Here is an 11,443-nt window from a genome sequence, read left to right on the forward strand (position 1 = left end):
TGGCTAAAGATGGGCAAGGTTGACTAGAAGTTGTTTAACGTGTCTTCGTCAGGCCGACATAAAATATAAAGTTTGCCAGCGTTATTAACCTATGCCACTGATATTAATATTGTAAAGGAAATAAAGGGAGATGTAAAGAATCAACCATAAGAGGACACAGAAAAAATCTGAGCCCCAGATGGGATTCGAACCACGACCCTCCGTGTTCTAGGTCGAATGCTCTAACCTCTGAGTTACTGAGGACTCGTTGGCGAACAAGGGTCATTTTTGTGGGTTGGACTTGCGAACCGCATCTCGCAGTGATGGACTGTGTGACTGCGAGATACGGTTCGCAAGTCCAACCCACAAAAATAGAGGATGTTAGCATCAACAACGAGTACGAGTACGAGAACGACTTCAAGCCGTACTCGTACTCGAAGTCGTTTTCTCAGCTTTCTATGTTAGCGATGACACCGAGTTCGAGTTTATAGAACTGTGTAGGAAATATCGCGTTCGGTTGCTTTTCCTCGACTTCAAAAGCAGTATTTTACATAAAACATAATAGAAGGAATGTTCAAGATGATAAAGAGAGGCTAGAAACGAAAAGAAACTGCATTAAATTATCGGAATTTACCTTTGAAAACCAGCTCTTCCCAGTCGTTCTACCCACTTCGAGTTTTTGGTGAGAACTCGTCGTAGTGCAACTTGACAGGACGACTTGAAAACGTGGAGATGCCCAAAAAGGATGCACAGTACGCAAAATCGCTGATCTTGTTCTAGAACTCGTACTCGTTGTCGATGCTAACATGCTCTAATGACCCTTGCTCGCCAACGAGTCCGCAGTAGCTCAGAGGTTAGAGCATCCGATCTAGAACACGGAGGGTCGTGGGTTCGAATCCCATATCTGGGGCTCAGATTTTTTCTGTGTCCTCTTATGGTTGATTCTTTACATCTTCCAGTGTTATTAAAGTAGAAAAAAGATAGCTGAAAAAACATGTCAAAAACCATTAAAAGAAAAACAAAATTAACGTATTATTTTTGTCTGTGTTTTGTTTCTGACGCTGTTTTTTAAAATTAAAAAAACTGCTGGAAATAATAATAATAATAAAAAAAAAATTTGTAGTTTTAGTGTCCTGAAATAACTGCGGTGTATATATAAAAATAAATAACAAGCAACAAACCCGGCGTCGTTTACGCCAAAAAATTGTAGATTGTGCTATGATTGAATGCCCTTTTCTATATCTAGCCTGATTTTTGAAAAAGTAGGTTCAGCGAAATCATCGGGAGAAATGGCTATTGTTCTCGTGACAATTACTGTCGGTGAAAGCCTTTAGGTGTGTCTGTACTGTCGCAATTCGTAATAATCATCGCACTTTGTAATACCTGTCGCAATTTGTAATAAATCCATCGCACTTTGTAATACCTGTCGCAATTTGTAATAAATCTTGTCGCACTTTGTAATAAAAAAGCTGTCGCAATTTGTAATAACAGTCCATCGCACTTTGCAATAAACTAAGCTGTCGCAATCTGTAATAATTCCATCGCACTTTGTAATAATTTTTTGAGAGTGATTCAACTTACCTTGTCAATGCCAAAATATGCAAGGTACTTCATAAACAAAGATGATGACGTCTGCTAGCACGTAACATCTCCGCTCATTCAAACCATTTAACTTTATTAACAGTCCTAAACATATATATTTTTTAACTTAATGTTGATTAGTTATCTGACTTACGAAATGCTGTATTCTTAAACCTTGCTACTGTACTAGGTGGTTTGCATTCAATGGTTACCCGGCGGATGTACTTCCATATATGGCCAATACTGGGATGTGCCTCTGGACAGAGCATTGTCAGAGTACAGGATCTAGACAGAGCTAGACACACTAGACAAAAACGAGCCATTATTAAAAAGCATTTAATTTCCACAAATCGTAACATCCATCCTAAATCATTCGAATAAGGAAAACAGGAAAGTTCAAGCTTTCCTTTTTGGATCTCATAATACGTCGACACAACACCTTCCTTGCCAAACGCGCAATCTTAAAGAAGTAATAATTGCTTCCATACTTTGGCCAACTTAATCAAACGAGGCCTGGAAAGATTCAAAATGTTTACTGTAAATAAACAAAAAAAGTCACCAAAACCGTCGAACCACACCAGAAACATAAGCACAAAATCCAATTAGTCGCTGGCCAATACCTTTGCATGCACCTGTTTTTATAAAACTCACTTGGGGTCTAACACTGAGCCGGCTGGCCAGTTGGTCCATTATTCTCTCTTGATTTGGTCCCATATAGGAACAAAAGGAGTACTCATTCCATCCTAAAACAATTTTTTCTATATGGAGCCCTCTAAAGCAAATACCATGAGGATAGTAAAAAATTCTTCCCTGCGTATATACAACAAGACCTTGCAATTCTTCCGAGCGTGTTCAGGATTACTTTTTTTCCCACAAGATGGAAAGGATGGAATAAACCATCCATTAATACTTGAGTTACCCTATCTAAGGATCAAACCAAAGACACAAGGCCAACAAGGTAAAAAATGATACTCTTGCGCATGTGCGTGTACTGACAGTACGTGTCTTTTTACTCTCCCAGTTACCGTCCATTTATTTTCAAATTTTAATGCCCGTCTCAGTAAAATCCCTTTAAAAGTAACGGAGAGCTGAAGAAGCAGCTCAAGGAAGCTGAAAAAGAGTTGAAGAAGCAGGAGCAACGAGTTACGGACCAAGAATGTATTGTTAGTTAAATGTCAATAGTGAAAGCCGCGCTTCGGCCATCTTGAATCAAGAAGATGAAGCGAGCCTTGAGTTCAACGGCCAAGAGTTTGATGGTACTAGGCTGCAGGAGCGTTTGCCCAGCCTTCACGACATTGATCTTTTTAGCTTAAATCTTGATGAAAAGTCTAACTCTGACTCTGAGCTCTCACCTTTCCGCCCCATTCGTTGTAAATATCATTCACCGCACAGATTATATCAATTCAAAGATAAGTTAAGCCGTCAATCTAATTCTAAACAGTTTTCTCTTATACATAGAAATATACGCAGTCTCAAGCACAATCTTAAAAACTTTCAAACTCATTTATTAAATGAGCTCAACTATCGTGCATAACAACTCCTTCTCCTTAATTGAATGGGGGATAATATATTTACAAATAAACTTGATGGTGATATTATTAGTGGTAAATGTAATTTCGGATATTACTGATCACTTTACTCAATTTTGTATTGTGTGCTCTCTTACAGTAATTGGTAAAAACGAGAAATGCTCTTTTCGTGATTACTCACACATTTCAGAGGAAAATTTTTTACATGATTTATCACAGATTGATTCTCAGACTTTAATTTCTGAGAGAGAACCTGATGTTGACAAGTTATTCTCTGTCCTCTATACTACGCTAAATAAAGTTGGAACAGTATTCCAGATGTTATGAGACAGCTCCCAAAATATAGATTCAAGAAAAAAATAACTGAATCCTTATTTCAAATCTTCTGAAAACAGGATTCTTATCTTGATATAGATATGTTGATAAATGAAATGAAAAGAATTTAAACTTTTCTTGTTTCTATTTGTGTGCTTGTGGCTTCGTTGGCCTCTACGTCTACAAGTTTTCTATCACTCCTCTAGCCGCTTGTACATGTAATTATTGTAATTTTGTAATTGTTGTATATAGTTATGTCGTTAGAAAAATATTGTATACTGGGTAATAGACACGTGTCCATACTACCTGCCTCGATTAGCTCCTCTATTCTGCAAGTAGTCTGTATTTGCAATTTATTTATTGTGAATTTAAACAAATATAGCTTGAGGTTAAAAGGCTCAAAATCCTCAAAAACCATACACTATCAGGCGGTACTTACCTACCTAGCCCATCCATATATGGGATTTTCCACCCCCCCCCCCCCCCCCCCTCCAAGACTTCACGTGTCACGTGGCAAGCAAACATAGATTTGGACGACGAATACTAGATTATTCATGAATTTTCTGTTGTTAAATGTTGCTTTTGTTATTTAAATATTTTTGAATTTAAACATGACTCATATCTTTTTGGTGATATGTCACAGGAAGTTTCATGTCTTTCATAGAAGCGATTCTAGTTGGTCACGTGATTAATCAAGGCAGAAAAATTTATAGCGGAAGACATGCATGTTTGACCAAAGAACATGACACGGTGATGTTACGTACTAGCAGACGTCATCATCTTTGTTTATGAAGTACCATGCATATTTTGGCATTATATTAATGTTAACGAAGTAAGTTGAGTCACTCTCAAAAAAGTATTAATATATAGATTTAGCCAAGCCTAAAAGCGGGGCCCCCGTTTAGTACTTTCATTTCCCTTTAAACTGTAAAAGCATTCTAAAATATTGCGAAGGAATTCACAAACGTTTTTGACTATAGTTTAGTGTCGAGGTCGGTTAACTCGCTATGATTTTTGTCTAAACTTTCGTCTGCCATTAGTACGGTCTTTCTACCTACAAAGTCATAGAGTATATTCTACAAAAAAACACAAGTGATCAATGTACTGTATTCTATCCTGATGAAATTAACCATTCTATTTGCGTAAATGTATTTAAAAGATTTGAACACGCTACTGGGTAATGCAGGACACAACTGTCGTCATTTTCGTGTTAAAACGAACACCTCGGTAAAATAAATGTTTACTCCAAGGTATAGTAAAATGTATGGAAAAGGGCTTAGATATAACTATCTATATAAAAACACATTTAGAAAGTTCCGCTAGCGTTTTTTACTTAAGTTAGCTTGATATCGAGGTTCCAGTATATAGCTGCATGGAAGCAAAATAAATGTAAATGTTTTTCTTTTTTATGTTATAATTAAATTGAGTTATGCACGCCACTCAATTTGAATTATTAAACAGTAAAATTATTAAGCACTCAAGAATCTATTACTGAACTTCAGGGTTTCCTCCAATCCTATAATTCATAATCATGGGCAAAAAACCTTCTCTGCTTTACCCTACGAGCCGAGGTTTCTCTCTTGCATGGCTTTTAGCAGGGTATCTCTGCGTCTGGCTCAACGATAAAAAAAACCTTGCATGGTTGTATTACACAGATAAAGGGAACTGAAACACTTTAGGGTCATATGCTTCTTCTAAGTTTTATAAAAGTATTTTATTGAATATAATGTCACTTATTATTAAAAAGGCTGTTAATGGTTGTTCAGCTCTGCTTTTTCAGCATCATCATCCTCTTCAAACCTGGAGCCCCTGGGTTGAATGTTTTTTGAGCGGGCATGCAAGCACCCTTAAATTCAAGTTACCAGGTACATGTATATGAAAGTAATAAAAGGTGAACTGAACTACTAGGAAGGTTCTTTACGCTCTGTTTTCCTGACTCTCATTCTTATGATAGAACAAAAATAACGTATAGGTGAAGATAATTGTCTTCGCGAGATTATAAAAAGGTGTTGCCATAGTGACGGATGTCTGTACTAAGGGAATTTACAAAAAAAAAAAATCATAAGGGCTCTTTCCAGGCTCAGTACAATAAAACAGACATTTTCAAGCACGTCTTCCGAGCTTTCCCCCAAGGTAAAAGTTGTTTCCATTACAGACCTTAAGCATTGCACAGTTTTGGAGAATTAAGAGTACGCGACTTGCCAACATAACCGCTGTGCCAAAAAATTTGTTCTCGGCTTTCAAGGAAAACACGCATTAGACCAACAACAAGGGCTAAAAGTTGTATACGTACCAACAATAGCTAACAGGTTTTTTATGCGACTTTGTAGTTATCTTACCTGTCAGTCCCAATGATATGAAAGAAAAATGGGAGCCTTGTTCCCAGGGTATATCTTCTTCCCATCCTCTGGAGTGCTACTTCAATTAAGGGACTAAAGCTTTATTAAAAGATCACCGGTTCAGTAACAGCAATAAAAAAAATAACACTAAACTTATATACGCAAAGTTATAGTTAAAATGGAGATGGCGTCGCCTCCGTTTCGTGCGTGACGACAAAACGAATGGCTGCGTAGGCGAGACTACGTTGTGACGAAGGCTACCGAGATTAACCCTGGGATCGAGTTGGAGCACATCCCGCCAAAGTGCCACAAAAGCCAACTAAGCTGCTGGCAGCCGGCATTATTCTTTCGCGCGTTTTTTGACGTTTTTAAATTGGCAAACTGCTTGAAATTTTAGTTCGCAATATTCTCGGAGCTAGCGTGTCAAGACAAGGTGAGAAGTAAATGAATAATTTTATCAGTTGCTTTTTTTATTTTGCACAACTGTGTTTTTGCAGGATAAACCTGCAGAAATAGCATGAGCAAAAGAGCGAGCGGCAGAAATATTTTCAAAACTAATTCAAGACTTACTTGTTTGTTCCCTTTTACACAGTGTTCTGCAGTATGGACATACAAGAAGGTGATAAAACAGTTGAGATATAAGCTTGAGCTCATCTTTCATACAAACTTCGTCTTTACTTTTGTTTCCTGTAAAAGTACAGTTTCATTGGACTTCAAAGAAATTTGTATAGGAATTGTGAAAACCAGTAATAGCTACCGACTATTTAAGGCTCAACTGAAACTATAAGCTTAAGTTAAACATTAAGGTTAACTTTAAATGAAAACTTCTTATAATGAATGTATAATAAATTAAGGTAGTTACTCATGAGGTAAACGTTTAGCTGTTGGTAAAATCGATTTTTACGTAGTTAAAACGTTTCTGTGGACTGTACAACTTGTGGTTGCCTACCGGTACTCCAATTGTCCAAATCATTGTGATCTCTGACACGAAAGCCATCCGCTAACCGCGGTTTATTGAAGATTATAGACTTTCAAAAGCGATATCATATAACAAAGGTTTATATTTTCCAAGGTATATTATCCGCAAGGTACAGCGAATCATGGTGCATAGTCTTGGATTTCAAATGCAGCTTGATAAGGCCTGATATAGACTATTAATGGTTTCCAGGAACCAGAACGGTACATATCATCACCCAAAAGTAAATTGAGGGGATATACTCCAGGAGTGGTTCGTAGTTTTTAGCTTATGTTCTGGTAACGTGGTAGTCCTGTGCTGCTATCCTCCTGCACCCTATTCAAGACAAGATCGTTTCATTTTACTAGACTGTATAAACAAGACATGAATCCAAATATCACACTCTGTTAAATGTAATGGAAACTACAAAAACCTAACATTTCACCAATTTAGCAGACATTAATTTGATCAAATGTTCAAGGTCCATTTCCATCTAACTGACATGGCTTTTATAAATGATGTTTAAGGGTTGTTGCAACACTATATTCAGCACTTAAGTTAAATATGATTTAAGTTAAAGAGATTTCCTCTCAAAGTAAGACTGTGTTTTCAACATGTTGCAGAAAATGCCATTGGAGGTGCTGTGGCTGAAGGTAACAACATGCAAGGTGAGCAAATCACAGTATCTGTTTGCTTTAACCATTTATTAAACTTGAGTGATATCACAGTTGCTTAAGTCTTGAGTGCCTGTGTGAGATCTTCATTACAATTTATTATACAAAAAAGCCTGTAGACTGCACTATTGTGAAAGCAACAATCTTCTTATTGTAAGAGCAACAATGTAATGTATAATGTATCTTTGTATGCTGTGAGCATATATTAGGACAACTACGTACAGAAGATGAAGAGATCACACCATGTGTGAAGTATGTTACTGGGAAGTAGTTGAACCCCTGTGGGTTAAAAGAGAACGAAAAATTATAAAACTATTTTTTGTGAGTTTGCTTACAGAAAATGGCCATGTTTTAGATGTTCTCTTGTTTCAGTTGGTTAGTACGAGAGGTGATTCATATGTATGTTTATTTTCAGACAATCCTAATGATGATCCAGATCCAAGTAAGATAAATCATGTTATGAAATTTTGTGTTTTATGTTAATATGATAATATTATGGTTATAAACATATTGTGGTTGACAACAAGAAGATTCTTTGGATATTTACTATTAAACTACATCGTTTGATACAGCTGTATAATATTGTTCGATGGTGTATGACCTTACTTCTACCAGGAAGTTTGTTTGTTTGTTTTTTTACCGAAAATGTGAGAAACCAAAACTTTTTACTTTCAAAAACATACAGTAATCTTTTTATGTAGGCTTATTACACTATTTCTCCAGATAAGAACATTTCTCCAAGCAGTATAATTTTACAGCAGTACTTATACAGCAATTAAACCACGTTGGGTACCAGAAGCATATAACCTCTGTCGGTACCAATCTAATAGTTGAAAACAACAACAAAAAACAACACTGATGCTATTTACATCATAACAACGTTTTCCTTTGCTAGTGTAGCTATTAGATTATAGTTATTTTCTTAGTCTCTATTGTGTTGTGTTGCGCCATTAGTTGTAAGGCTATTAAATCCACGATGAACCATGCAGACGGGTTTATCAGGTTTATCACTGAGAAATTTGGCCTCACCGAGCTGACGCCTGAGTTAACGCAATACTTGTTGTACGATATAAAACACTAGAAGTCAACAGTTGGACATGATGTTCTCCTACCAATCCTTTAGTGTATATCCCTTGCTAAATAAGCACAGAAAGTGGCATTTATACTCTGTAAATACATTATATGAATGTATTCTTCTAGTTAATTGTGGGGGGTCTGCAGAGTAATTTTAATGCACTAACTCCCCTCCCTCTCCGCTGGTGTCTATTGACACGCAGACAACGTCGCTTCCCGCAATGTTGGAACAGGTCATCGTATTTTCTCAGTTTTAATTCACGGATTTTTTTTTTTTTTTTTTTCAGGGAACAATGGCCAACCTCCGAGTAAGTTAAATGCCAACAACCTCCTGATAAGATGTGATCTTCTAGGCTGGGCTATAAGCCCTTTTTCAGGCTAATTTGCAATGGCATATACCACTGTGACGATCATATCTTCGTTAGAAACCTTTTTAATATTGATACCGTGAACAACAAACAATATATAAACTTAATGGCGAAAATTGAAAACGGAGTAGAAGGCAAGGTCTATTCACACGTAGACATATTTCCGTCTGTCGCTTCTCACGATGTTTGAACAACTCATGATACTTTCTCAGTTTTAATGCACAATTTCTTCTTCTTTTTTTTTTGTTTTACAGTAAACAATGGACAACCACCCAGTAAGTTGAATGCTAAGGGTCGTTTATTACAACATAGTCCAAGTGAGAAAATCAACAGAACCGGCAAATATTTTGTTTAGAGGTGGCTTATTTTAACTCTTTTCTGACGGTCAAAATTGGACATAAATCAAACCATGGAAAACAGTTCTCGTCAAAAATTCATAAAATATTTATTACACGCTTAAATTGTGCAAGTAATATACCATTTTAAAGCTTATTTACTGTAGAATTATATCGATCTTCTAAAATTCTACAAGCTACAGATTAAGTCTACATTCTTTGCCGTTCAAAGTGGGTTGTAGCTTGGAAAACGTACCTTTTGAAACAGTGTTTTCAACAAAATTGTCAACATGAGCCCTCAAATTAAATAAAAAGTAGAGATTTCTGTTTCCACAAAGGTTGTTGATGCTAAAAATCTGTAAAAATATGGCTCGAACGGAACGCGAGTGAGAGAGTACTAAACAAAGGCTCACCTTCTGGCGTTTTTTCCTTGAAATTCTGCCATACAAATCCTTTACAAAGTTTGGGGTGTGTTCGAAGGAATATGAGGAAAAAAACAATATTTCTGGCTATATTTTGTCATTTTTCATGAAATAAAAAGCTTCATGCACAGAAAACGTTCTTTTCAGAAAGTACGTCATGTAAGACAACCGCTCCCCACAATTTTAACGCTGACCAGTTGAACGGCTCTGGTACATATTTCTACCACGCTCAGTGACTTCGTCAGAAAAGAGTGAAGTGGATAAAGAAAAGGTCTTCCAAATAGACTGAAGAGGGCTTTAGAACACGGTTTTGTTAAACACTGTCTAAACTCTGTTTTGATAACCGTTTGTAAATGTTTTGCATAAGAGTTTATGTAATATTGATACCGTTAACAACAATCCAGCGTTGGCGAAAATCGAAAACGGCGTAGAATGCGGGGTCTATTGCCTTACAGACTAATTTCCGTTTGCCGCTCCCCACGATGTTGGAACAACTCACGATACTTTCTCAGTTTTAATTCACATTTTTTTTTTCAGGGAACAATGGACAACCTCCTAATAAGTTGAATGCTAAGGGTCGCTTATTACTACATAGTCTTAGTTAGAACGCGGTTTAAGAAAATCAACAGAACCGGCAAATATTTTGTTTACAGATGAATAAAATAAAATAGTCTTCTGAATTGAAAACGCCTTAGAATACGGTTTTGTTAAACTCTGTGTAAACTCTGTTTCAGTAACCGCACCTAAATGTTGTGCGTGAGAATTTATATATAAGTCTAATGTTACTGAATCCTCATAATATTATCCAGAAATGATAGCTATTGTAGTTTCATTTTGTCAGTTTAATAACATGCAATTTCTTTAATTTCAGTCGATCGTCCAATTCCTCCTGGTAAGTACTGAATGTATAATTTTGTTTGCTTTTATGTGATAAGTTTCGGAGACTCGTACAAAAAAATCATAAATTAATTGGGTTAGGTTACTTTTTTGTTTTCGATAATTCTGCCCTCAGTTCGCCTTGCATAGGTTAAACAGTAACGCAAAATTGATGCTGCCATTTTTAAATTGCAGATGACAATAAGAAGGAGAAGTGGAGTCGTTTTAAAAACAGTACGTTTTCGTCAAAAATTTTATTTTAAATTATTCTATTAATCTGTTTCCATTCCAAGAAATGAAGGTTATAGAAAGTCAGCTTACTATGTGTACTATGGTTTTCTTATGAGTGTTCATTCGACTATTTTTTGTGTCCCTGAAGTCCCAATCACTCGTGAACAAACTTGTTTCCTGACATTAAAGTCATATAATAAATTGGAATCTTTGGTCAGCTATATATTCTCTTCAAAATATTAGGCTTGGTGGTAACATTTGGTCGTCTTACATATCTGCATAATTAATTGCATAAGCTGCTTTTGGGCTTGTGGAGGATAAAGATTAAAGCCTAAAGGCTTTGGTGCCACTCTTTCTGCTTTAATTGTAAAATGACTTGATCAGTTGCTTTCATATCAGTGGCACTGGAAAGTCGTGGAATTTTTTTGTGGCATTTTCCACAAGTAGAAAGTCCTGGAAAATAGAATACACTTCCTGGAAATCTATAAACTCAGCAAACAAAGTTGTTTCTAGGTCCCATTTTGTAGGGTGATTGTCCAAACCACTTGATTTTTAGTCTTGCATAACTGGCATTAAAGCAGAATTCTGATTGTTGAGTCCTGGATGAAGGTGTCTTAAGTACTTGAAAATGCTGGAAATTATTCTGTACAGAACACTAGCTATTCAGTGGTCAGTGTATCCAACATCCCATACAGACAATAATGTTCATGATGGCCATTGGAAGTTCTGAGAGAGGCGGTTGGGGGAGGGGGACAGAGTCAAACC

The sequence above is a fragment of the Porites lutea genome, chromosome 4 (assembly GCF_958299795.1).
Source record: "Porites lutea chromosome 4, jaPorLute2.1, whole genome shotgun sequence".
Classification (NCBI taxonomy): domain Eukaryota; kingdom Metazoa; phylum Cnidaria; class Anthozoa; order Scleractinia; family Poritidae; genus Porites; species Porites lutea.